The following is a 25413-nucleotide window of genomic DNA, read 5'->3' on the forward strand; positions in this document are numbered from 1 at the left end:
CTCCCTTACGGTTCTCGCGCCCCATACCCTTTACGGCTACCACACGGCTTAACGGCTTACCTTCGAATAGCAATAATGCTAGTGATTATGCTTCACCTAGACTTTTGATCAGCTCAGTAAAAGAGAGAGAAAGCAAGTAAGTAAAAGAATATAAAGGAATGCTCCGGCTGCTCCCTGTGTGAATGCCATCTGTCATCTCTATCATGTCTGGAAGCTGATCTCTGCTCTCTCTGAATCTGCTTAAGGCTCTCCACTATATGCTCATTTATCTGGTTCTGCTGGGACCTTCAAGATTCTTTCATTATAAGCTCTTACACTCAGGACTTCCCTCCTGAGACTTATCATAGTCTCCTCCAAATCTGCATGCTCCACACTGCCTTTGTGCCCATTAGTCCCTTTATCTAGATTACCAGGCCTGAAGTGCTCTTCTCTGATTTCCCCCTCTTTACTGTGATAGCCCAACTCTTCCTCCATCCTGCTTCTGAGATCTGCTTGCTGTGGCTGTATCTGTACTCCCTTTCTTTCTCGCTCGAAGAGGCAGGCCGTGCACCTATCAACCTGCATACATCCATGGCTTCTTTGACCAACATGATGCTGGAAGGCAACCAAAAGTGATCTGGGAAGAACTACAACACTTGGAAGCAACATATACTGGCATTGTTCAAGGCAAAACTACCCGACCCATAGTTGCAGGTAAAGATAAGGACAAGTTTGATGGCCAAGATAGAGAGGTTGTGATGCTGATCAAATTGTCCGTAACAGATGAAATGCTTCCTGAAGTTCAGGCAGGGAAGACTTAAGCAGCCATTTGGAAGCATTGAAAAGATGAGCATGAGACTTATGACAAAGGGCGAGCCTTTTTATGAAGAATATGTTGTTCTCGATCACGATGAGTGAGGGTGCCTCGTTGCAGGAGCACTTACTCAAGATCAAGGACATCTTCAACTAGGTGGAGGCAATTGGTTAGAAGATGGAAGAAGATGACATGGTAGTCATAATGCTTAAAAGCTTACCACGTGCTTACGAGCACTTCATAGAGACCCTGAACATCACTGCTACGGATGTTTACCTGAAGTTTGGAGAGCTTTGCAACAAGCTCTTACCGCAGGACAGATGGAAGAAACAGTTGGGATGGATAAGAAACCGGCTTGCTGACTTGCTGCGAACTTACATATGCATGCCCTCTACCTTGAACTCATCTATAACTCCACCTCGACTATAGATAGATGTTCAGTTTTCTTAAAACCATAAAGCAAACCAAGTGTGTGTGTGTTAGTTAGGTCAACGATTAGGAATGATTGGATTTATTATATTGATGGCACACATCTTAACAGAATGGGGGGTGGAAATCCTCTAACGGAATGGGAAGTACAAAAGACAACTGCCATAGACAGGTGGGGTGGGACTATAGATGGAAAGATACAGAAGACCCAACCAAGTGTGTGATTCAGGTGCACAAATACCAATTTGAGTCTACAGATACTGGCCAAGATCGGCTAGATAGAGAATGGACGAAAGTTAAGGATGGAATGTATTTAGAAAAGTGATCAGAGCTACCAAGCAAAAGTGCTTGGTCGGAGATGTTCAGGCTCCTTTAAGGAGGCTGATCCAGGTGGATGTTGGTGGCCACCCACCAACCCATTTGGACCCCCACAACTGTCTCTTTCAGTCTTTTCAGTTTCCTTAATTGTAGCACAACTTACTATTTTTAGCAGTTTTTCGGGTCCTGAACTTCCGGAGCCGTTTTGAGGCCCTAAACGACGTTTTTTTGGGAATCTGGGGGCAACATGGGTCTATAGACTGATGTTGCCCTTCCCAAAGTGGTAGTTCTCGGATAGATCTTTCTAACGAGCTATCGTACGCGTCAAACGGAGATCGTATGCCAAAGTTACGACCCCGGGAAATTGATGTACCAATTTACCCAAACGGGGCCCACAATTTGGCGTTTCATCTTCTAGGGTTAGGTTTCGGGATGTGAAGGGTTTTCCATTGTTTCTCAACAATAAATAGGCCTTCGAGCCTCATTGTAACACAGTTCGGAACAGTTCAGAGGCATGTAGCCGCACATATCTTCTCAGAGATAGCTACCATCGCCCTAGCTGGTTTATTTCCATTTCTGGTTGTAAGCATATTTCAGTATTTTCCATTAATGAAATGAAGCATTATTTCCGCTGCAGCTATGTGTTTATGGTTATTGCATCTCTATATTTATGGTTATCTCTGTAATCTATTGCGTTCCTGTCTAAATCCGGATCAGTGGTATCAGAGCGGTCTGCTTTTTCTCTGTTTTTCTTTGCATGTCCCCAACGAGGTCGGGATATAAGGAGTTAGGGCTTGAACTGGTCGAACCTTTGCAAGCCCAGCCTCGAAAATCCCGACGGCCTCCCATGGCGGATGAGAAGAAAGACGAGGGGGCAGGAGATCCTATCAAAATCTTGCTCGAAGAAGCGCTCGAGCGGCAAAGGAACGCGATGATGGATAGCTTTGCGCAGATCCTTCAGCGGCTACCCAGAGGTGACGCATCGGCTTCCAACAGCGACTCTGGAAATGCCACACCCTTCAAGGTACAAGTTAATTTTGAAATCCCCATCTTCGAGGGTCAAATAGACGCAGATGCCGTAGATAAATGGTTAAATCTGCTAGATGGGTATTTTTCTGTTCATGAATTTTCAAGTCGGGAAAAGATCGTTTTCGCCCTTCTCAAAGCAGCCCCCCACGTCAAGGACTGGTGGGAAACCTACTGCGAGCAGAAGGATGAAAGTACAGGCTCACTATTTTCGGCCGCACCCACTTGGAATGACTTCCGGGATGCCATCAAAGAGCAGTACTACCCTGTCGGAAGCTATGAGGACAAATACATCAAATGGACCACACTGCGGCAGGGACGAGACCAAGATGTGCCAGAGTTCACAAACATTTTTCATACCCTTCGCACACAGTTGGGTATCAAAGATTCTGAGCTGCATCTGGTACTCAAATACCGCGGCTGCCTACACAGATACATCCAGGAAGAGATGGTGTTCTTGAACATCTCCTCACTCGGCACAGCATACCGATACGCTGTCAAAATCGAGCAAAAGTTCAAACAGAAGAAGCGAGACTTTGGATCTGCAAATCCGAAGCCCAAAGGACAAAGCCAAGGCGGGGTAACCCAAGACAACCCGTCGAAGCCGCAAGAAAAGAACAACACCACGAAGCCGAAGAAGGACACAGGAAAGTGGTGTGAGTTCCACAAGAGTCCCACTCATAACACAAGTGAGTGTCGGACCAAGCAGTCGCTAGTGGCCGAGTTGAAGGCTTCCGAATCAGATGCATGTTCCGACCCTGAGCCAGAACCCGACAAGGGGAATGGCAAAGGGAAGCAGATCATTGATGCAGATCCTAGTGCCACTGTTGCCACCGCCAAGATCAAGAAAAATGAGCCCGAAGATCCAGAGGAGGGGGAGCGTCTTTTCCACTCACAGATGTGGGTGAAGGGTTCACCGCTGCGATTCATTGTCGACAGTGGTAGCCAAAAGAACCTCATTTCAGCAGAGGTCGTGAAGCGGTTGGGCCTACCGACTACACCACACCCACAGCCGTACAGTATCGGGTGGCTTCATGAAGGACGAGATCTCAAAGTTCGCCAACAGTGCCGCCTTCCCTACAGCATCAAACCATTCACAGACGAGGTATTGTGTGATGTTACACCCCTGGATGTTTGTGATGTATTATTAGGCCAGCCATACTTGTGGAGGCGACATGCTGTGTATGAGTCCAGGCCTCGTGCTGTCATTATTTCTTTGAATAATTCATTATACAGGATACCGGAGGTAGCCCCACCTACCGCCACATCTTTGATCACTACTAAGAAAGGCAGCAAGCTCATATCACAGACCAGGAAATTCATCTGTCTAGTTCACTCCCAAAATAAGGGGAAGATCGTTGCTACATCCATGACCCCTGCAAAGGGTTCCTCTACACAGCAGCAGCAGCAAAGGAATACGGTCATGACAGAACACAGGAACAACTTCTCCTCATTCACAGGGGTACCACATATGCTTCAAGTGGGCAACAAATTCTGGTTGCATCTGCAGAGAGAACGCCTTACCAGAACCCATCAGAAGCTCAGACCACTCCGACATGGTCCTTACAGCAGTACCAAGGCTATGGGGAACAATGCTTTGGAGCACATCATTCCTCCATTCCTTCGCCTGCACCAAATGTTCAATGTGGACCATCGTCGACCATGCTTCCCACCATCACTGGACACATCAGAGATTGCAGGACAAGTTCAGCAGATGGAGGAACTCAACGCAATGGGGACCATTGCTTCCTAAGGGGGGAGGAATGATCCAGGTGGATGTTGGTGGCCACCCACCAACCCATTTGGACCCCCACAACTGTCTCTTTCAGTCTTTTCAGTTTCCTTAATTGTAGCACAACTTACTATTTTTAGCAGTTTTTCGGGTCCTGAACTTCCGGAGCCGTTTTGAGGCCCTAAACGACGTTTTTTTGGGAATCTGGGGGCAACATGGGTCTATAGACCGATGTTGCCCTTCCCAAAGTAGTAGTTCTCGGATAGATCTTTCTAATGAGCTATCGTACGCGTCAAACGGAGATCGTATGCCAAAGTTACGACCCCGGGAAATTGATGTACCAATTTACCCAAACGGGGCCCACAATTTGGCGTTTCATCTTCTAGGGTTAGGTTTCGGGATGTGAAGGGTTTTCCATTGTTTCTCAACAATAAATAGGCCTTCGAGCCTCATTGTAACACAGTTCGGAACAGTTCAGAGGCATGTAGCCGCACATCTCTTCTCAGAGATAGCTACCATCGCCCTAGCTGGTTTATTTCCATTTCTGGTTGTAAGCATATTTCAGTATTTTCCATTAATGAAATGAAGCATTATTTCCGCTGCAGCTATGTGTTTATGGTTATTGCATCTCTATATTTATGGTTATCTCTGTAATCTATTGCGTTCCTGTCTAAATCCGGATCAGAGGCAGACTTATTCAAGCTCACCTATCTTATAGTTAGTCAAGCTCCTTTCATTAGCCCTTCGGATAGCCCCTTTCAATAGGGGGTCACACATCAATGTGATGTGCATCATATCAATGTTATGTCACATATCTCAAGCTCAGGCTTTGAGGGGCTGGGGCTGGGTTAGGACGGACGACCACCTATTTGATATTGCTACTACTTCTTTTCCCAGCCCCAGGAAGTCAGTGGTGGCCCTGGTTAGTCCTCCAGTAGTAAGTGGTCCTGGTCAACCCCTAGTAATAACCCTTCTTTCTAACGCGAAGCCAACCCTGCAATTGGTTTTGAACCCGTCCGTCTCCTTACTTAACAAAGGAATAGACTATTACTACAACAACCACTGCTCCACTATTTGTATTTGGCTTGGTTACTGCTCTACTGTTTTTGGCTTGGCAAGGAATAAGCTTGGTCGGGCAAGAACTTAGCAAGCCAAGTCTTGAATCTTCGAGAAACTATGTTGCATGGGTTCCCGCACTCGGGGGTGGGGTTCTCGAACCCGTCTCGGGTTCCCGCACCCAAGTACCGGATTCGAGTACGGGTTCTTCCTAGAAGAACCCAGAAGAACCGGGTTCTTCCATGAAGAACCGGGTTCTTCAAAAAAAAAAATTGGGTTCTTTTCCTTTAATGGGTTCTTGGATTCTTGGGTTCTTCGGGTTGGGTTCTTTGGGTTCTTTTAAAGGCTTGCCGGAATGAATGTCACAATTTCTTGCTGTTTCGAACTGTCTGCAACACGAGCCACAACTGTCAGTCCACTTTTATACACTCAATTTGCCTCCTACAGCTGTGGCATAGTCCCTCCTTGTTGTTGTCAAACGCTGAGCTGTAGGGCTTGATTCATGCCACTGTTTACATAAAACAGCTCACTGTTCACTAAGGAACAGACCTCGGCCTCCCTATGCAGACTCCTGTACCCAACCGAAGCCCTAAACAGAGATGACAATGCCACAAACTTACCTCTACTCAGCCCAGACTTGTTAAATTTTTAATTTTTTTTACTATATACTATAATATGAGAAGTATACGTTTCAGTTCTTTTAACCTGAAATAGTTGCAATTAGATTAATAAAGCGCAGAAAATCCTCATCATTTTTCGCATTAATGAATGGCACTACATAGATGCATTCATACACTGAATATAGCTTTGTGTTATTCTTTACAATATAAACCGTTCAATGAGAATGTATTTCAACTCAATCATCTACACAACATTCAAGCCAGTTCATTATCTACCCTCTATCAATGGTGTTGCTTGCCCTTGCAATGTAATTTCACCATGGATCAACAAAATCCAATTAAATGGTTCAGAATTTGTTCAGGAAAAAGTAAAACATTTCATAGTATATATATTTTAATTTTTGAAAAATTGAATCATTACATTAACATATAAATTCTGTGGCTTTTTTAAGGCTTGTGGCTACATTAAAGTATAAATTATGGTCGCTGGCAGCGTACATTTCATTGCTGTCCCACAAAACACACAAGTCAGCCCAATAAAATAAAGTTTAAGATGTTGAGTCTTTGAGAACTCAGAATACTTTAGGATTTTTGAGCGTACTCCTCAGTTTGTAGGAAACTTGGCTAGTGTATCTCAGTCAGCTCCTCAGTTTGTAGGAAACTTGGCTAGTGTATCTCAGTCAGCTGTGTGTGACAAAATATGTCCCATATCATGATTCATGTTAATATGTAAACAATGAACAACTTTTTGGTGATAAATTTTGAAATTTCAATGTCAATGTTGAATGTTCAATGATGTGCATGTTTAAATGATTATCATTAAAGTTTTCTTGTTTAAAGTTGAAAAAAATATACAAATTCAAATTTCATATATATTATTAATTATAAATTTATAATTTATAAAATATAATTATTAAAATAAAAAATAAAAACCATTTTTAATTTTTAGATATTTATTTTAATATAAATTTTTGAAAAACAAAATAAATACTTTCGAACTTTTTAGATTTTAATTAAAAAAATAAATTCTTTTCGCCACGTACCAAATTCAATATAACACTACCTTCTACTGTTATAAAAATTAAAATAATTTTTTTTACACAAAACAATAGTGTTTCCTAAAAATATATTAGGGAACGGATTAGCTGACCCTTTTTGTAATTTTTTTCCCCGAAGTATTTGCACTGCCAAATGGAGGACCAACTGGAATTTGCCGTTCATTACTCTGGATTTGTCCCGAAGAAAGTGTACCGATTAATAGAAAATTTCTCAGGCAACTCATAGTAAAATTAAAAGAGAATTTAGGCTTAAGATACGGCAAACAGACTCCCCAAATACTTGTTATCATGCAACGTGCACTGCAAAACCCGTCTGGTCGCTTATAATGCGAGCAAGTTTCTGAACAGCCGCATAGGAGTCTGGGAAGCGATGCTGAATAGGAGTCTGTGGCACCCAGCTTCTGCATGATCCGGCCAAATAAAGGGTGACGAGGACTTTATACGGGCGCGGCTGGTGCCGACCACGTCTGTTTCCCATTGCTCTCTCGAATATTTTCTATTTCCTGCGGTGCCTGCAACCTGTTTCGAAGAAGCGCCCTGCCTTTATCCCTCGAATAAAGGGGGAACACCTTTTCCGTCGGCCCCTAATTCGGGGTCCCCATAGGCACCAGCAGAGCGCATGAGATGACGACAGTGGATCAATAGAATTTAGAAAATTCTTTGAAGATTGTCGTCGCATGCAATTATTCGCTGGCAGGTGGATGGCATGTAATGTGGAGGTCATTTGCCCTAGGTTTTGGTAGAATATGCGGTTTAAGTAAATAGTGGTTTGTTGATTGTTTAATACAGTTGTGAAAAAAAATCTAGGTTAATACAGTTGCGAGAAAAAAAAATGAAAATAAAAGAAAAAATTAAATCCAACTAAAACCTATTTTTAAGGGTCTTTTGGCATTTTAGGATTTAATTTTCACGGTGTGTTTTTAGTTAGGGTTGTTACTTTTTCCCATTTCATGTTGAACAAATCTCACTCGATTGTTAGGCTTGGTTATGTGTTTTTAGTTAGGGTTGTTTTTCTTTTTCTTGTGATGGTATAGATTTGACTAGTGCATCGTGTTCTTTTATTCCTAATGAATATTCATGATATATTTTTAATTTTTTTTGTTGTTGTTAATTTTATGGAGTATGTTAATATTATGCCGGTCAATATTTTGGGTTAATCTTATTCTTATTTTTTTTTTTTTTTATAGATTATTTTTATTTTATTTTTATTCACTTAAAATGTTTATATTATTATTTTTTTTATTTAATTTTATTTTTAAAATTTAATTTAATTTTTATTTTTATATAATTTGATTTAATCAAAATATTAAACAATACTTTACAATTTAGAGAGATTAAATATTTATTTAGTTAATTTTCTTTATTGTTAATTTTACAATTTGATTTAGTCAAGTTAGCTGTTGGGTGCTCTGCTCAGATTATTTAACTTGCTTTGCTGGATCTGTTTCTTCAACTTGTCCTGACGATGAACCACACTAGTTGGTTCGAAACGCGTTGACAAATGATATTCCTTGTGATTTTCGCCGAAAAAATCTCTCTAACTTGATATGGATCATAGAAGCCTGAAGTCTATTAATACTTTACAATGTTTATATTATAGACGTCTTTCATGACAATTATAAAAGGAATTAATATATAAATTAAACATATATACATTTGAAAAAAAATTATAACAATTTACTCCTACTCTATCATGGAGATTTACTCTCACTTTAAATAAACTTTGTAGACAATACTATATACCTTTAATTCACTTCATATAACACTGGTTTGTATACTTTTCTTTTAGATTATTTTATTTAATTAAAAAAATTAACAAATAAAAACATAACTAATTTGAAGATATATCTCAATATTTAATTTATAAATACTAAGTGGAAATTAAATTGCTACCATCCATCTAATAAATAATAATAATTAAATTGAAATTCTAAAAGCTATATTATAAAATAGACACAGTACAAAATTGATAATTAATTTTTAATTTTATTTTTTGAACTAAATGAATTGGTAATTCTTTGGACTAATCTAGGAGATGTGCAAGATCAACCTTTGTAGCTATTTTATAAAACTAAAAGTATATCCAACAATCTACAATCGGAATCTAATGGAGAGTCTACTGCTTGAAAATTGACCATAACAAGGGATATACTAAAAAAAAAATAAACACTTAATTACAACTAAACTAATACTTAACTAATATTTATACTACCAACACCTCCATCAAATTTATACTTAACTAATATTTAGGCCGATAGGCCTTCCTTTGAAACAGACTTTCGTCGTCCTATTTACTCTGCTCCGTTCGATCAAATTAGACCCACTTTCAACCATTGATTTAAAGAGTGGTTTCTGCAGCCGATTTTACAGTAGGTGGTTACCCATTTTACGCCGTACTCTGCTCCGTTCGATCAAATTAGACCCACTTTCAACCATTGATTTAAAGAGTGGTTTCTGCAGCCGATTTTACAGTCAGTTGTTACCCATTTTACGCCGGAGTTCCAGGACAGCACTTGCGTGCAGCACAATCCCAAGTCCAGGTGCACGCACCTGTCTGAACAAACTCCTCCCTCTACATTCGATAGGGTTTAGAGGTTAGTAGGTTAGTATAGCGGCGTGTATATATTCGCGCAGAAATCCAACTGCTCCTTTTTCTATAGCAACACGGCAAGAGCCGAGAGCAATTCGATTTGGGTCTGTTCTCAGCCTGCAATTCTTGAGGGGGGAAATTCGATTTGGGTCTGTTCTCAGCCTGCAATTCTTGAGGGGGGTCAAAATTTCTCAGAGCTCACGCGCTTTGTTAATGGATTCTCAGTCCAATTCTCAATGCAAGTTCAACGCATCTTCTTCATCTTTGTACATCAAATCCTTCAGACAAAAGCAAAATCGACAACAGCAATCCAGCGACTCTGTTTTTCTGAAATCCTGCGCGTGGTTTCGGGAGCTCTGGAAGTACAGACGGGTGGCTTTGAGAGTTCTTTAGCCAGGTACGGCATTGAAATTCTGTGCATAAGATCCTCATTAATGAATGATCTGTTTCCCTTTATCTTTAGCCGAAGGAGTAAACAGTAGACCCCCTTTGTAATCCTGCTTTGGACAGAAACCCCGTGATCTCCTTATACAGACCCAACAATACTTTTCTCGGCAGGTAAGTGCTCCATGATGGGCACCAGTGGTGCTCCCAAGAGGTCCATCCGACCACTGCGGCAAAGGGTTAAGGTTCCAGGATGGGCTTCCTTTGATGCCCAACAGCGGGGTGGGGTTCCTAAGGCTGACGTGGTCCCTTTCCCACCTTTTCCTCCAACCTCGTCCTCTTCTAATCATCTCCAGAGAAAGCCAAGTCAGGGTTCTGTTATGGAGAAGAATTATCTGAAAGATAGAATGATGTCTCGGCTGTGGTGCGGCACGAAAATATTTCCTTTATGTCTCCAAATTCTAGAGGCAAACCCTGGAAAGGATTTTCTCAATTAATAGAAAAAGTTGTTGTTAGGCCAGAGAAATTGATTGATCCTTATCCTAATACAACCCTGGCTAGCACTGCTATGCTGCAGGGCGTGACAGATGATGCAAATCAGAAAAAGGTTGCAGTAGAGAAACTGAAGGCCTTGTATGGTTGGGCTGATGAGACCCTGATAGAGGATGTTTTAGTGGCTGTTAATTATGAGCTTGAACAAGCCTCTGCTTCCCTGGAGTCTATGGTTGTGATGACGTTGCCGGAGAATTCAAATCCCTCTGATGCATCTGAAGCTGTTGAGAATTCTCTACCTGATCAGAGTTCTGAAGGAGGTGGCCCTCTATTGCCTGAGTCCTTGGGTTTTGAAAATTTACATGTGACAGTTTCAATAGGACACATGCCAACTGCTACCCCTGAGCCAGAATGGGAGGAAGATGATGTATATTTGAAACATCGAAAGGAAGCATTGCGGATGCTCAGGTATATTTTTCCAGCCTATTTCCATGAAGTCCATTGAATTTTTTTAAGGTGATCATTACTGATAATTGGGAAGGCATGAACATATATTATCATCGCTTCTTTTCAAGCAGGGTTGCAAATCGACATTCAAGGGAAGCTGAAAGAGCTTATTTGCGAGGCGATCACAGCACTGCTAGGAATATTTCTCTAAAATCAAAAGAGCAACATTTGGTTGCAGATAAACTAAATGCTAAGGTAGCTGCAGAAATTCTTCAACTTAGAAATGAAAAACATAAGGACATTTGGAAGTTAGATCTACATGGGCTTCATGCAGCAGAAGCGGTGCAGGCCTTAGAATTGCGATTGGAAATGATTGAATACCATACTTCTGTCCCAGTTTAAGCTTTTCACAGATGACAAGCTGGAACTAGAGAATCGACATCTCACTTTTCATATACGTTGTTCAGGTATGTTCAATCGTACTTGCCAAAACTATTATACAATTTGGAATACGGTTTTAAATTGGTTCTTCAGATTAGGTTTCAATTTAGTCTCTGAAGAATTGTTGTGGTGCTGTATTTAAAATTACAGAGGAAGAGGCTTTCATGAATGTATTGAGTTTTATGCATCAGGGAACACTTCAACTGCCTTGTACTGCTGAGGTGTTGGATGTGTTGATTCTTGCGCTCAAGATGGATGTCACAAGATGTGTTGATTATTGCCTCAGGGAGTTGCAGTCATCAATGACAACAGACTCCGCATTGCATTATTTACAGCTCCCACAAAATATGCTTACAAATCACAGAGTGCAGTCATTAAAAGAGTCTGCAGAGAAGTTTCTTGTCGAACATTTAGGTTATATTGAAAAGTAAGTTTCTTATTACAATGTTTTTTAATTTTTTTTTTTCTAAGAAGTATCATCAGGATTAGGTTATATGAAAAGTAAGTTGCCTTTGACTTTCTAATTTCTCCTGACTTCTAGATTTTGCATTTTTTATTTTATATGATTTTTAAAAACTGGGACTCTTTTCTGTTTGTAATTTTATACCTACTGTCATATGAAGAATTAACTATTTTATTTTTCTTATTACATAACACAATTTGTTAATAGAATTAGAGAGAAGCTATAAAATTTTTGATATAGTTTACTAATATTGTTTTATAGAATAGAATAGATGATTTAATTGGTTATTTAAGTTTTTCAGAAAATATCAATTTAACTTTTGTTAAAAAGAAAGTATTTTTTGTCACTAGATTTTTTCTAGAAAAAACTTTTATGCACAAATTCCGTGCAAATAATAGTGAATTTATTATATAACTTTTAAAAAATAAATACTATAAAATAAGATTAATTTCAAATTTGGCTAAAATTATCTTTATCCAAATTTTACAGAATTCTGAAAATTCTGAAGAGAATATATATATATATATATATATATATATATATATGAAACAAAATTTGCATTGCTGATATGACTCTCTCGTGGAAGATTTCTCATTCATCCCTGATGTACTTCAAACTAATCAATATGTTATGTCCTGATCATGATTTTCAGGCATTCTGAAGAGCTTTTGGATCTTCCTTTGGCCGACATCGAGGTTGTGCTGTTAAGTGATGAATTGAGAGTTCAATCAGAGGATGCACTGTATGATTTTGTCATAAGTTGGGCCAGAAAACATTATCCAAGTCCTGAACAAAGGAGAGAAAACTTGGGCAGTAACCTTTGCAAACTGATACTTTTTCCAAACATGACCACTCCCAAACTGAAAGATGTTCTTTCTTGCGATGACTTGGATAATGTGTGTGCATCAAAGGTAGTGTCAGAAGCACTTCTTTTGAAAGCAGATGCACCCCACAAAATATTGAATGAAAGGGTGTATCAGCATTTCCCTGTTACAGTGGTGGAGTTTGATGACCCTATCAAGGAATGCATGGTGGTTTGGTAGATAACCAAAGATTCCTGTTCTCGGTTCTCTCCTGATGATAAGCGGCTTTATTCTCTACCTTTCTTGTTCTGTGGCGCAAATACAATCTGCAAAACTGTAGGGGTAACGTTCTGATAATGTCTCAGAATCTCAATTGTATCTGAGACCAATGCATTACAAGAAATACTTAAAACGTTTAATTGAAATCATTCCATAATTTACTGAAAATTTATGCGCTGTCCTTCAGACTAGTTCATGGTTACTTGCAGTTTATACAAGTTGTCATTTTTTCAACAACACAAAATAAATTTCATTCATTTATGGGTTTCTGTTGGTGATATGCCATGCCGGAGTTCGCAGCTGGATGATGTATGTGATGGTTAACCCATTTGGGAATTAGGTTTCTGCATATCTTTATGGGTAAACTATCTTTTTAATTTATTCTTTTCATCATATATATGACTCACATGAAAATTAAATGGCATCTACTTGGCTTGGCAGTTACAAGTGAGCCTTCCAGTCCTCTTGTAATTCTGCATGCATGAGGTCTCATTGTATTACTATTTACTATGTTTGTTCTGTTGTATCAGTTTATTTAGTGGGACGTATCTCCTTTTTTTCATGTTGAGCTTCACGCTGTAACTAATTTCAAGGAAACTGGCATGACACTGATCATGCTAATCAAGCAAAAAGCTACAACTATGAAAAATGATCCCAAGCAAAAAGCTACAACTATGAAAAATGATCCCATTTAAATTAGCTGGTGGTTGGAAATTCTTTGAACTCGAGGAGTGATGTACAAGAATCCACAGTAAGTCAGAAGAAAATGCTCCGTAAGAAAGTGCAAACGCAACTCTTAGAAAATGCCAAAGTTCAATCTAAGATAACATGAAATGAAGCAAAAAATGATACATAATAGGATAGCCACAGTGAAGTTTAGTATTGTTATCCACATGGACATTAACTAAAAAAGGCTGACCATACTTATTGAAAAACAGAATAATACATAATATCAAGTCTTTCTCACCATCTCTTCCATCTCTTCTCTATTTCAGTGAAAGTAATATGTGAAAACCCATCAATTTCTGATGTAAGTTTCATGTCTGTTAAGCAAGTCACATGATGGTTGTTTTGTAGTTTTTCTCTATGTTAGGACAGCTTGATCATTTTCATGAGAAATGCAAGGGTGTCACTCTTCTTAGACACTGGTACCACTATCCAATTGGGAGAACTTTAGAGGTGGTAGACAATTATACGAGAGACTGTGTACAATTGGATGATCTTTGGGCGCTCAATTACTTCTTAACCAAAATTGGCAGTGAAGGTCAAGTGAACTCATAAGTTATTTTGTTTTCTCTATTCTAAAATTTGAAACTGAATTCAAAACCTTCACTGTTTTCCTGACACATTTGTTCTTCTGGGTACTGTTTTGTATGGAGGGTTCTTGCTTGAATCCCCTTTGTTATTTTATTTTTGGATGAACCTAAATAAAATCTTTCCCCATTTCTACTTTCTACTTTTGAGTGTGTAGAAAAAGGTGAATTGATATCCTTCAGTATCTTTCCAGACACCCTAGATTCCTCAGCAGCTGCTAAAAGGTCCCTACTAATAATGTGCCACAGTTTTTGGTAGAAATCAATAGGGAAACCAACAGGCCCTATTTCCTTTGAGTACTCAACTGATCTCAGTTCTTCCTGGACAAAGACCCATGTTTAGTCTGCTATCGGGATTTGAGATATCAAAAGGCTCTGTTACCAGGTTTTGGTAGTAAGATTTTGCTGCTGTTTTAATACACAGAGCTGATCTGAGTTCTTCTTTCCAGCCTTATTCTAGATGTCCTGTTTGCTTCTCTTCTTCCTTCGGTAGTTGTGTGAAAGAAAGCAGTTGTCACGGACCAGAGCTTTCCCCCTTCACAGTTCATTCATCAGACAGCACCAGTAGGCTATGATATCCTCATGGCTGTGGCTTTATGGTCCTCATCTTTCTATTCTTTTTCCTCATGGCTAAGATCTTGTTTTTAGATATAGATGTCCATTTTTATAGGAGATTGCTTTTGCACTCCTGCACGGCAGAACTGCATTGGGCTTGAACTTTTCTAAAAAATTAAGTTGTATTTAAAGGAATATGGTGTCCAAAAAGCATAGAACTCCAAACATCAAATCTCTTTGCTCCTTGTAGGCTTGAACCAACATCTCTTCGAGAGAAATTCAACAATTCTAATTTAATAATCCTATCGGCCTCTCTTTGTACCTTTTGGGACAATTGCTAGTTATTATGCTATTAACACATTATTGCGCTAATATTATTAACTCATTATTACCTTAAATTGTATATCCCGCATAAATAATAAACTGGCTTAAATATAATAATGGGCCCATACAGCCCCGCTCCATAATTCAATATCACCGTAAATATTGGTTTGGTTATCTCACCGTGAGTCTTTCTCTGAGTTCCCCATCTTCTGTGGCTTGGGGCATATGATGACTTGTCCACGTGGACAGCATAGACTCATTCCCGATTAACTTTTCAAACACGCAACTTGGTATGATCTCGAGATTCGTAGTACATCCCGGTGAGGTTGGATCGGGTCACATTACAAGGACCAGACTTCATTCTAAAATGCTACGCAAGCGGTTGACAGAAAAGAAATAGAAATGGCAGCAGTAGGGTTCAGTGCCTTTCCACATGAATTCCATGGCACACTACGCTTTGCTGGATCATGCAGACCAAACCCTGGCCATGGCAGCATTGGCTTCCTTATACATAATGACCGTGATGGCACTGTTTTGGAGAAGTTCAGCGCATATGTTAATGATTGCTTCAGACTAACCAGCAATGGTGCTCATTACAAAGCCCTAATCGCTGGTCTTCAGCATGCTCTGTGGCGCGGCATCACCCACATAACCGCCCTTGGACATTTTGAGCTCCTTATCCAGCAGGTAACATTTCCTGTGCTCTTTTGCCCGTACAATAATTAATATATTATCAGCGCATTCGAGGGTAATTGTTGTCTTTCGTGACATTGATTGTATGTTGTGTAGGTGAAGGGTAAGTGGAAGGTGCGCAGACCCTCGTTGCAGAGGTACTGCAACAGAGTTCGGCAACTGGCTTCACAGTTTGTAAGCTTTAAATTGGAGCGTATCTATTGCGAAGATAATTCTGACGCGCGTTCCCTAGCCCGCGCAGGGTTTTACTGTACATTTGTAGACCGAAGTAATCGTGCAGACTGTGAGATTTTGCAGAGGTGCAGCGACCCAGAGTCTGCTAAGAATTATGTTCTAGAGCAGAGGTGCTACGGTTACCACAAAACGAAATACATTCTAGACACCATTGAATGTCAGTTACCTGAATGCTATGCGGCGGTTCGAAAGCTGTGTAACGATATAAGGAAGATGATGGGTCTTTATTCGCTGCGGAATAACAGAACCAGGGCATCTTTGTTAGGTATTTATTAGGGTTTTTTAATCCGGGAAGGAAGCTAGGGTTTCTTTCCCATTTTGACCGTTTTCCGTGTACCCAGTGATTACTAATTGGTTCTGAGGCAACAAATTTTGCGAAGTTGTCATTTCCGGCGATCCAAATGCGTAAATTATTAAAATCAGACGAGATGAAGCATTGGTTTTGATTTTTTTGTTTGGATAAGTGAGCCATTTTCTGTTCTTCCAACTTTCCATTAAAAGTTGTGAGGGTTGTTCTGCGATTGATGGGAAGGCCTCCGTGATCATTCTCAGAATTATAATAACCTAAATTTGTTGTGACCAGTGACTAATGATCATTCTCAGTTTAGTGTTTTACATCGTCGCAAAGAATTCCCCAATTGCGAAATATATTCTGAAACAGCTGTCTACTGAGGCCACAATTTTCAATTGAAAATATTTTTTAAATGTGTTAAATGCTTTTTTTTCAATGAATTTCCTCCATATTAAAATGTTTCTTTATTTCATAAAAAGATGTAAATGAATACTTTGAGAAAATATCAGACATAAAAAAGAAGTAAATGAATATTGTGATCAAATATCTTTTAATTTGGTTTTTTTTTTTTATTAAGACAAATGATTTTAGTTTATATTATGTGTTTGTAATCGTCGAGAAAATAAGGTAGATTTTCTTTAAATTTATTTTCCAATACGGATGATTATAGTTAACTTTTTTGAGTTTTTAATGATGTAATTAATAAATATAAATATAATCTGAACGTGATGTTATCTAAAATTAAGTTTAATAAATAGATATTTTGGATTTAAGGAAAATTATAGTATTTTTTGGATTTGAATGGAATTTTTTTATTTATACTTTAAAAAATAATTGGTTTCTTTTGGTGTATTTTTTAATTAATATAAAATAATTATTTTATATATAATTATTTTTAAATTTAATTAATTTTTCAGTTGGCTAACTATTTTATTTTAATAGTTAAAAAATAATATGATAAAATTTGTAGTTTATTTAATTTTAAATATTTTTTAATAAAAAGGAGATATGCAATATTGTGTTTTAATTACGACAAAATCATTAGGTAGTACACAGTTATATCTCTTAAAAAAAATAGAGTTTTTTTGTTTAACAAAATTGTACTTTTATTTAAAGGATTCCAATTGAGTCTTTTTGTTTAGTAAAATTATAATTTTCCTTAAAGGGATTTCAAAGTGGATGACCTAAAAACAAAATTTAGATGTCATATTGTAAATTTAGTTGTAAAGAATCCGGGAGGGCCTCATTTGATCATTGATTTTTAAATCACCCAATCTTATTAACCTTTTTGAGTTTTAAATGATGTAATTTAATAAAAATAAATTTAATCTAAATGCCATGTTATCCAAAAATAAGTTTAATATATAAATATTTTGGATTTAAACAAAATTATCACATTTTTGGGATTTGAATGGAATCTTTTTGTAAAATTAAGCCATTTAATTTTAATAAATTAAAAAAACAATTGGTTAATTTTGGTGTATTTTTTAATTCATATAAAATAATTATCTCATACTTTTTTCAAATGTAATTATTTTTTCAATCTTCCAAATATTTAATTTTCATAGTTAAAAAATAATATGGTAAAATTTGTAGTTTATCTATTTTTAAATAATTTTAAATTAATTAATTGGTTTTTAATAAAAATGAGATATACAATATTGTGTTTTACTTAGAACAAATTTATGAGGTAGTGCATCCCTGTATTTAAAAAAAATTGAGCCTTTTTGTTTAGCAAAACTATACTTTTTAAAGAGACTTCAAAGTGGATCACCTAAAAACAAAATTTGTGTGTCATATTGTAAATGATTGATAACTCAATCCTTGATAACTATGCAATGTCAATTCATTTAGTTCTAAAGAATATGTGAGGCCCTCATTTGATCATTGATTTTTAAATCACCAAATCTTAATTCACTCTTCATTCCATGGGGAACAATACCATACCATACCACATGCGTTCATATTGGGGGATATATATTGATGAAAAATGACCTGATATATTGAACATATAATAAAGAGTAAAGGGATTTTATATGTTATGTATAAAAAATGGAGCTCAAAGTTAATAAAATACACAAAGTGGTATAAGAAGATAAAACATACAAAGTGGTATAAGAAAATAAAACATACAAAGTGGTATAAAAAATGTTAATGAAAAAATGGATACCTACAATATCTATTGAAAGTAGGGTCTTTATTAAAATTGGGAAGGTGTATTGGGTTCACACTGGTAGAGAGTTAAATAAAGTGTTTTTTAGAGATATTTGCCAATATGTAGTCAAATTAAATGTATTGTTTAAAAAGCCACCAATCCACCTGCTATGTTAGACTCTCATTCATTGAGTGAACCTCTTGTGCTTCATTTACACATAATTCCGTATCCTTATTGAAATCTCTCATTCATTGAATGAACCTCTTGTGCTTCATTTACACATAATTCCGTATCTTTATTGAAACCACCAAGAACATGAAAATGTGCTAGAATTTTTAATACTTTGTCCCTTAAAAAAAAACGTTGAAATATGCTTAAATTTTTAATATTTTCTCTATTGAAGAAAACCATTTTGCAACTTCTTTATAATGAAATTTCATGCAATTTCTTTACTGCATGAATATTATCTTGATTCCTAAAGGCGGCAAGGGGAATTATTTGTTACCTAGATAGAAATGAGAAGGATGTGTCAGGCAGTGATGTGGGTGACGCCGCGCCATAACACGTGTTGAAGGGTTGCAATTAGCGCTTTGTAATGAGCGCCATTACTAGTGATAGGAAAGAAGCCAAGATAAGCGTGGAACTCCTCCACAACTCTATCGTCTCGGTCGTCTTGAATAACAAATGCGATGCTTGCACGACTAGGGTTTGGCCTGCATGATCCCACGAAACTTGTATCGATGCTCGCTTCTTCTCCTTGTTGCTTGACCCCACGCTGAAATATTCCTACATATTCATTTGAACTGCCTTGATGACGCACTCCTCTTCATATTTGAATTTTTTTGTTACAAACTTAATATGTCTCTTTCAGATTATTTATTTATTTATTTATTTTTCAGGAACGAAAAAGCATTAAGGAATATAATGATCAAAGTACATTTTCCATATAGAAACCTGTATATGAGGCGTGACCGGACTGGGGGCAATCCGTTCAGACCGAAACTGAAAAAAGAGGAAATAATCCCCAAAAACACATAACACTGATGATCTTCTAAATTGATAGCCATGTCTGTGTTATAGACATAAGACTGATGATCTTCTAAATTGACAGCCATGTCTCTGTTATAGAAAGACGCAGAGAAAATATTTTGAAGCGTACAAACATTTGGAATGCTGAGATCCCCCAAGGCAGAAAGCATCGATGAATGGATAACCAAAAAAGCGATCATAATAAGGACAACAGGGACAAAAGGAGACATAAACAAAAATATACCTAACAAACTCAGAAAGCATCCGGAAAGGAAAAATCTGTGAAAGAGAACACCTGCATATCTGAAATTAACTTCATGTGCCAAATACCTGGAGACATTACCAGGCCTTCCTTTGATAAACTGTCTACCATCTTGTTCTGAGACCTGTAAACATGCTGTATGGAACATCCTTCCATCCTTTCCCAAAGAAAAACTAACCTGCTCATCCAACCAGCAAGGTGAGGGTTGCCAATATGGATTTTTCCCAGAACGAAATCAACCATAACTTTGGAATCCCCAAATATTGAAACAGACTGGATGTTAAAGAAAATACAGAAGGAGAGGAGCCCCGCAAGAGCCATCGCCTCCGCTTTGCAGCTGGATCCTTTTCCGCCATTCCATGAAATAAAATACTGAGTATTTTCATCCAAGATGATGTGGAATCCACAACCACAAGAAAAGTTTTGAGCCGCTCCATCAAAGAACGCTCTTGGGAAACTGTCGTGACATAGATCATCCATGATGGGATTTGATCTCTTCTCCTTTTGAGGCTTTTCAGGAATGGATTCAAAGAGAGAAAATATGTTTTGGACGATTCCCATAAAAGGCTCCTTACTATCATTAAAAATATAGTTGTTTCTCCATCTCCATATACACCATAAAGTGATGATGAAAATCGGCCTCCATGAATCCTTTTGCCTGCTCCACCATGTAAAGGCCTCTTGAATAGAGGAGTGAGAAGCATGAGGAAAACCATATTGAAATTCCAGAGCTTGCCATATCTGCCGCGATTTCTGACAGAGGAGGAACATGTGACAGTTTGATTCTTCCTCAGTTCTGCACAATGGGCAAAGGCTCGGGCCCTGCCAGCCCCTCTTTTTTAAGTTTTCCCAGGATAAATTTTTATTGTGGAAAACCAACCACGAGAACATAATAGCTTTGGAAAGACAACCTGTTTTCCAGAAAGATAATGGAAAAAAGGAGTTGGGGATAGCATTTTCTGAGGATATCAGCTTTAAGTAAATATCCTTTACTCGAACCTGGGAAATCCCTTTTTTATCTTTCCATGTTAGGACATCGACATCTAAAGAACGATATATTCCACAGCTTCTCAGACAAACTTTTACAGATCTCCACTGCCTTGCTACATTTTCAGACATCCCCATTTTGCCAGCTCCTTTCCAAATAGGGAGGGGTCCATTCCATTTTTCAATGAGCTTGTCCCAGGTGAAATATCCTTTCTTGTGTAAAAAATTAAGGAGAGTCTTTGGCAGGATGATATCCTCTTGTCCGCTCAAAAAAGTATCCAGTCCAATGAGAATCTTGCTGCCGGTTTGGAAATTCCAAATCAAATTCTTTAAGAATAACCCTTCTATCTTACGGAAGCTTAGCCATATTGCAGAACCATAGATGGAACCAATCCTTCCCATTCTGAACCAATATGAGATATCCTTACCGCCCATATACCTCTCTTTTATGGTATTACTCCATGGGCTCTCCCCGAACATCCCTCTCCAAAGGGATTTGCATAAAAGGGCCTTTCCGAAGCTCCTAAGGTCCAGCAGACCCCAACCTCCCAAATTTTTCGGCAGCGAGATTGATGATAGCTTAGACAAATGATATTTCCTTTTCTCAACCTGGCCACCCCAAATAAAATTTGCTGTTATCTTGTTCATTTTCTGGATAATGCTTGCTGGAAGAAAAAACAGATGCGCCCAATATACCGCAAGCTGAGTGAGGACTGATTGAGCTAGAATGACTCTTCCTGCCATTGACAGGCATTTGTATTCCCATACTGAAATCTTTTTGAAGTACCTTTCTATTATCCACTGCCAGTCCAGTTTGGAGTATCCTTTTGCTTTTAACTGAAAACCCAAATATTTCATTCCCTGGTCAATGGACCGTGCCTCCATCCCAAAGAGAGAGGATATCCACTCTATTAGATCCAGATTTCCATCATTATGTAAAAGAACAGACTTTGTTTCATTTATTTGTAAGCCCGTGGCCCTTTGAAAATTTTTTAGGATCTCATATAGGCATGACCACGTGAGCCTGCACAACATTCCGAAAAGAAGAATATCATCAACGAAGAGATTATGCGATATGTAATTGTTCCTGCAAATCCTAAGAGGATGACACCTGTTTTCACTTACTGCCTTGTTGATGTGCAGGCTTAAGGTGTTCATAGCCAGGATAAACAATATGGGAGATAGCGGACAGCCCTGGCGTAGACCCCTGGCAGCTAGGAAAAAAGGAGATGGAATCCCATTTATTATGACAGCATAGTTCACATTTTCCACACATGCCATTACCCAGTTTATCATATTTTCTCTCAATCCAATCTTTGCAAGAAGACATCGCAAGAACCCCCATTCAAGGCAATCATAAGCCTTTCGGAGGTCAATTTTGAGAATGGCAGCTTCAATTTTTTTTGTGTGCATCGAAAATAATACCTCCTGAGTGTTAGCAACAGCGTCCAGGATATTTCTTCCTTTCAAAAAAGCATGTTGATCTTTTGTTAAATGCTTTGACAGGGATCCCTTTATCCTTTCAGCAATAATTTTGGATATGATTTTGTATGATATGTTGCAAAGAGATATTGGCTTGTAGTCTTGAAAAGATTCTGCTTCCTTTTGCTTGGGAATGAGGGCGATATGAGTGGAAGTGGTAAACTGATGGATGCTACCTGAAATTCTTGAAGCCTCTACCATCCTTAGAAGATCTTGTTTGATGATATCAAAAAAATGGATGAGAAATTCTATCGTCCAGCCATCTGGACCAGGGCTTTTATCCTTTTTAAAAGATTTCATGGTTTCTAGAAGCTCCTCCTCCATTATTGGCTGAAAAATATAATCATTTTGTTCCTCGTCAAACATTTGAGGGAAAGGATCTATTCCCCACATAATGTCCTGAAACCTGCAGCCTTCAGATCTTCTGTATTGGTTTCCAAAATATCTCACAGCTTCACTTGAAATGTCTTGTTGAGAGAAAAGAAAGACTCCTTTTTCATCCTTGATTTTCCATATAGAATTCTTCTCTCTTCTTGAGCTAGCAAATTTGTGAATTTTTTTTGAGTTTCTGTCTCCTTCCTTTAACCAAATTTCCCTGCTTTTTAATCTCCATGATGCCTCTTCCTGTTCTAAGATTTTGCATTTTCTGCTTTGTAGCTCCCTCATATGACATCTTAAATTGAAAGGGAGACTGTGAGAAACTAATTTATCAGAGATACTATCCAGTTCCTTCTGAATTTCCCGAAGGGCTGCTCTGTTTTGCTGTCTTTTCTTGTACTGCCAGTCTTTTACAAATTTTCGAATGGATCCCATATTTTCTCTGAAAGTTAAAAAAGGAGGCATTTTTTCTCTTAATGATAATTCCTTCCATTGACTACTTATGGCTTCATTAAAATCAGAATCTTCCAAGCATAATCTGTTGAATTTAAAAGGATACCCTTTTCTAAATCCTTTTTCTCTCCATCCTAGGAAAATCGGTCTATGATCCGATATAAAGACATTTCCTATTGAGGTAAAGGGCATACCTATTCTATCAATTATACTTTCATGTAGAATGAACCGATCAAGTCTTTTTGCTACATATGCTTCTTCATTTCTTCCATTGTCCCATGTTGGCTTCATTTTGGGTGGATTTATGTCCACCAAATTCCTGTGCAGCAGCTCAAATCTGATACGGTCAGCAAGGGGATCTTTTTTTCGACTGTTTCCCTAGATTTCATCTGTGCTTAGCGTGACATTTAGATCTCTTGCAATCATCAAGTACTCAATATCAACAATTTCTGAAGCAAAAAATTTCTCCCAGAAATTTATCCTGTTTTTGTAAGGAGCATACATGTTTAATATATTTATAGGCCAATCTTTCCCTCTAATGGATGCCAATATGAGAATACCAACAAAGCATTTATATGCTTTTGCTTTTATCCAATCGGGGTCCCATAATACAGCTAGGCCCCCAGATTGACCATTTTCTTCCACAGCTAACATATGCCAAGTAGGTAGCATTTTTCTGAAATATGAGATGGATACCGGAGTGTTGTGCATAGTTTCTTGGATCAAAATGATTTTGGGTTGATTTGCAAGGAAAAGATTCTTGAGGGCTAAAATTTTTTTTCCCGCCCCCAACCCCCTTATATTCATGGATATGATGAAGGTCATTTCGAAGGCTTCGCGGCCACACCTGCTCTAAGAGGCCGATCTTTCAACATATCTATGATAGGCACATCAACTAAAGAAAGATTTCGAACTCCTTTGTCAACACCATCCCCCCTTCCTCTGAAGTGCCTGCTACCCCTATTATTTTTCCTTCTCACTGTGATATTTCTTGCAGAGTTTGGACTGATTTGCGGGGAGGCTGGCTTTTTCAGTTTATGAATGGTTAGGGGATTGAGCTCAAGGGATTTCTTGCTAAGGAGGTAGTCCAGGTCACTACCAATCGAGTTTGACGGGGATGAGATAGGGGAGTTTAGAGGGGTTACCGAAACCATAGGTTCTTTGCCTTTCAGAGATTGAGCCAGTCCCCTTTTCGACGAGGGGGAGGAAGACGAGATTAAGGTGATATGAGAGTCAGCTTTGAAGGAGTTTATAGATTTGGGAGCCGGCATGGGGACAGGGAGATCTTTGTCAGCAATAGGATCCATGGGGGGGGGTGCAAAGAAGGGACGGATTCCCTTTTTCAGGAAAGCCGAGGGGGCTACTCATGCTTTCAAGCAAATTTCTATGAGTTTGAGTATTAGTAGAGGGAGAGATATGGAATTGAGGATCAGATTTCTGACCATGGGAGGCAAAAAAATGGCCAGCATCTTCAGGATTAAGATCCCCCTGTCGGGTGCCAGAATCTGTAGGAGATGAACTAATAGCAGGGGAGGTTCCACATCAGAATAAGAATGTCTCGTCCCCCTTTTATTTTTTGCCAATTGATGATTTCCATGAAAATTCGATTTTTTGACACAGGGCGACGAGGACAGTTTTTATGAAGATGTCTAGTCTTGTGGCATACTGAGCACCTGAAGGGGACTCCCCAAAAGTCCAATCTTTGATTTATCTTAAAATCCTTCCATGAAATTTCGATGTGGTCGGGGAAACCACCCCTGTAGGCTTTCTCAATGAGAACCCACGCAACACGTTTGTCTTTCTCCCCCAAACATCTAGAATCCACATAAACACACCTACCAACAGCATTTCCTATCTCATATAGAGTTTCTTTTGACCACAACTCCAAAGGAAGACTCGGGAGTTTTACCCAGATTAAATTGTTTATGGGGGTATTTTTCAGTGGATCATAGCCCATGTACCATCTGTGAAGTGCCAGGAAGCTCCTTCCATGTACCCATGGACGAGATTGAACCGCTTCCCGATCGCTGGCACTCAGAAAATGGAAACAGTACCACTCCTTCATCAGCTTGGATATAATGGGGGTGTAGCCAATCAAAGGCTTCCATTGAGACTCTAACCATTTTCTCATCCTGGCATCGTCCATTTCAGGGAAATGCCACCGGCCGACCAAGGCAAACTCCTGCAGGCTTTCAATTCGTTCTGTAAGATAAATGTTGTCCAACCTAATCGCCGTCGGGGGTGGAATAGTTTTAACAGGTTTAATATTCTTTCTGAAGAAATGTGAAGATTCATGTTCAACACGGCCTCTATGGAGGAGGTCAT

This window comes from Pinus tabuliformis, chromosome 7 (assembly GCF_031772625.1).
Source record: "Pinus tabuliformis cultivar Carrire ecotype Pingquan chromosome 7, CPIR1, whole genome shotgun sequence".
NCBI lineage: Eukaryota > Viridiplantae > Streptophyta > Pinopsida > Pinales > Pinaceae > Pinus > Pinus tabuliformis.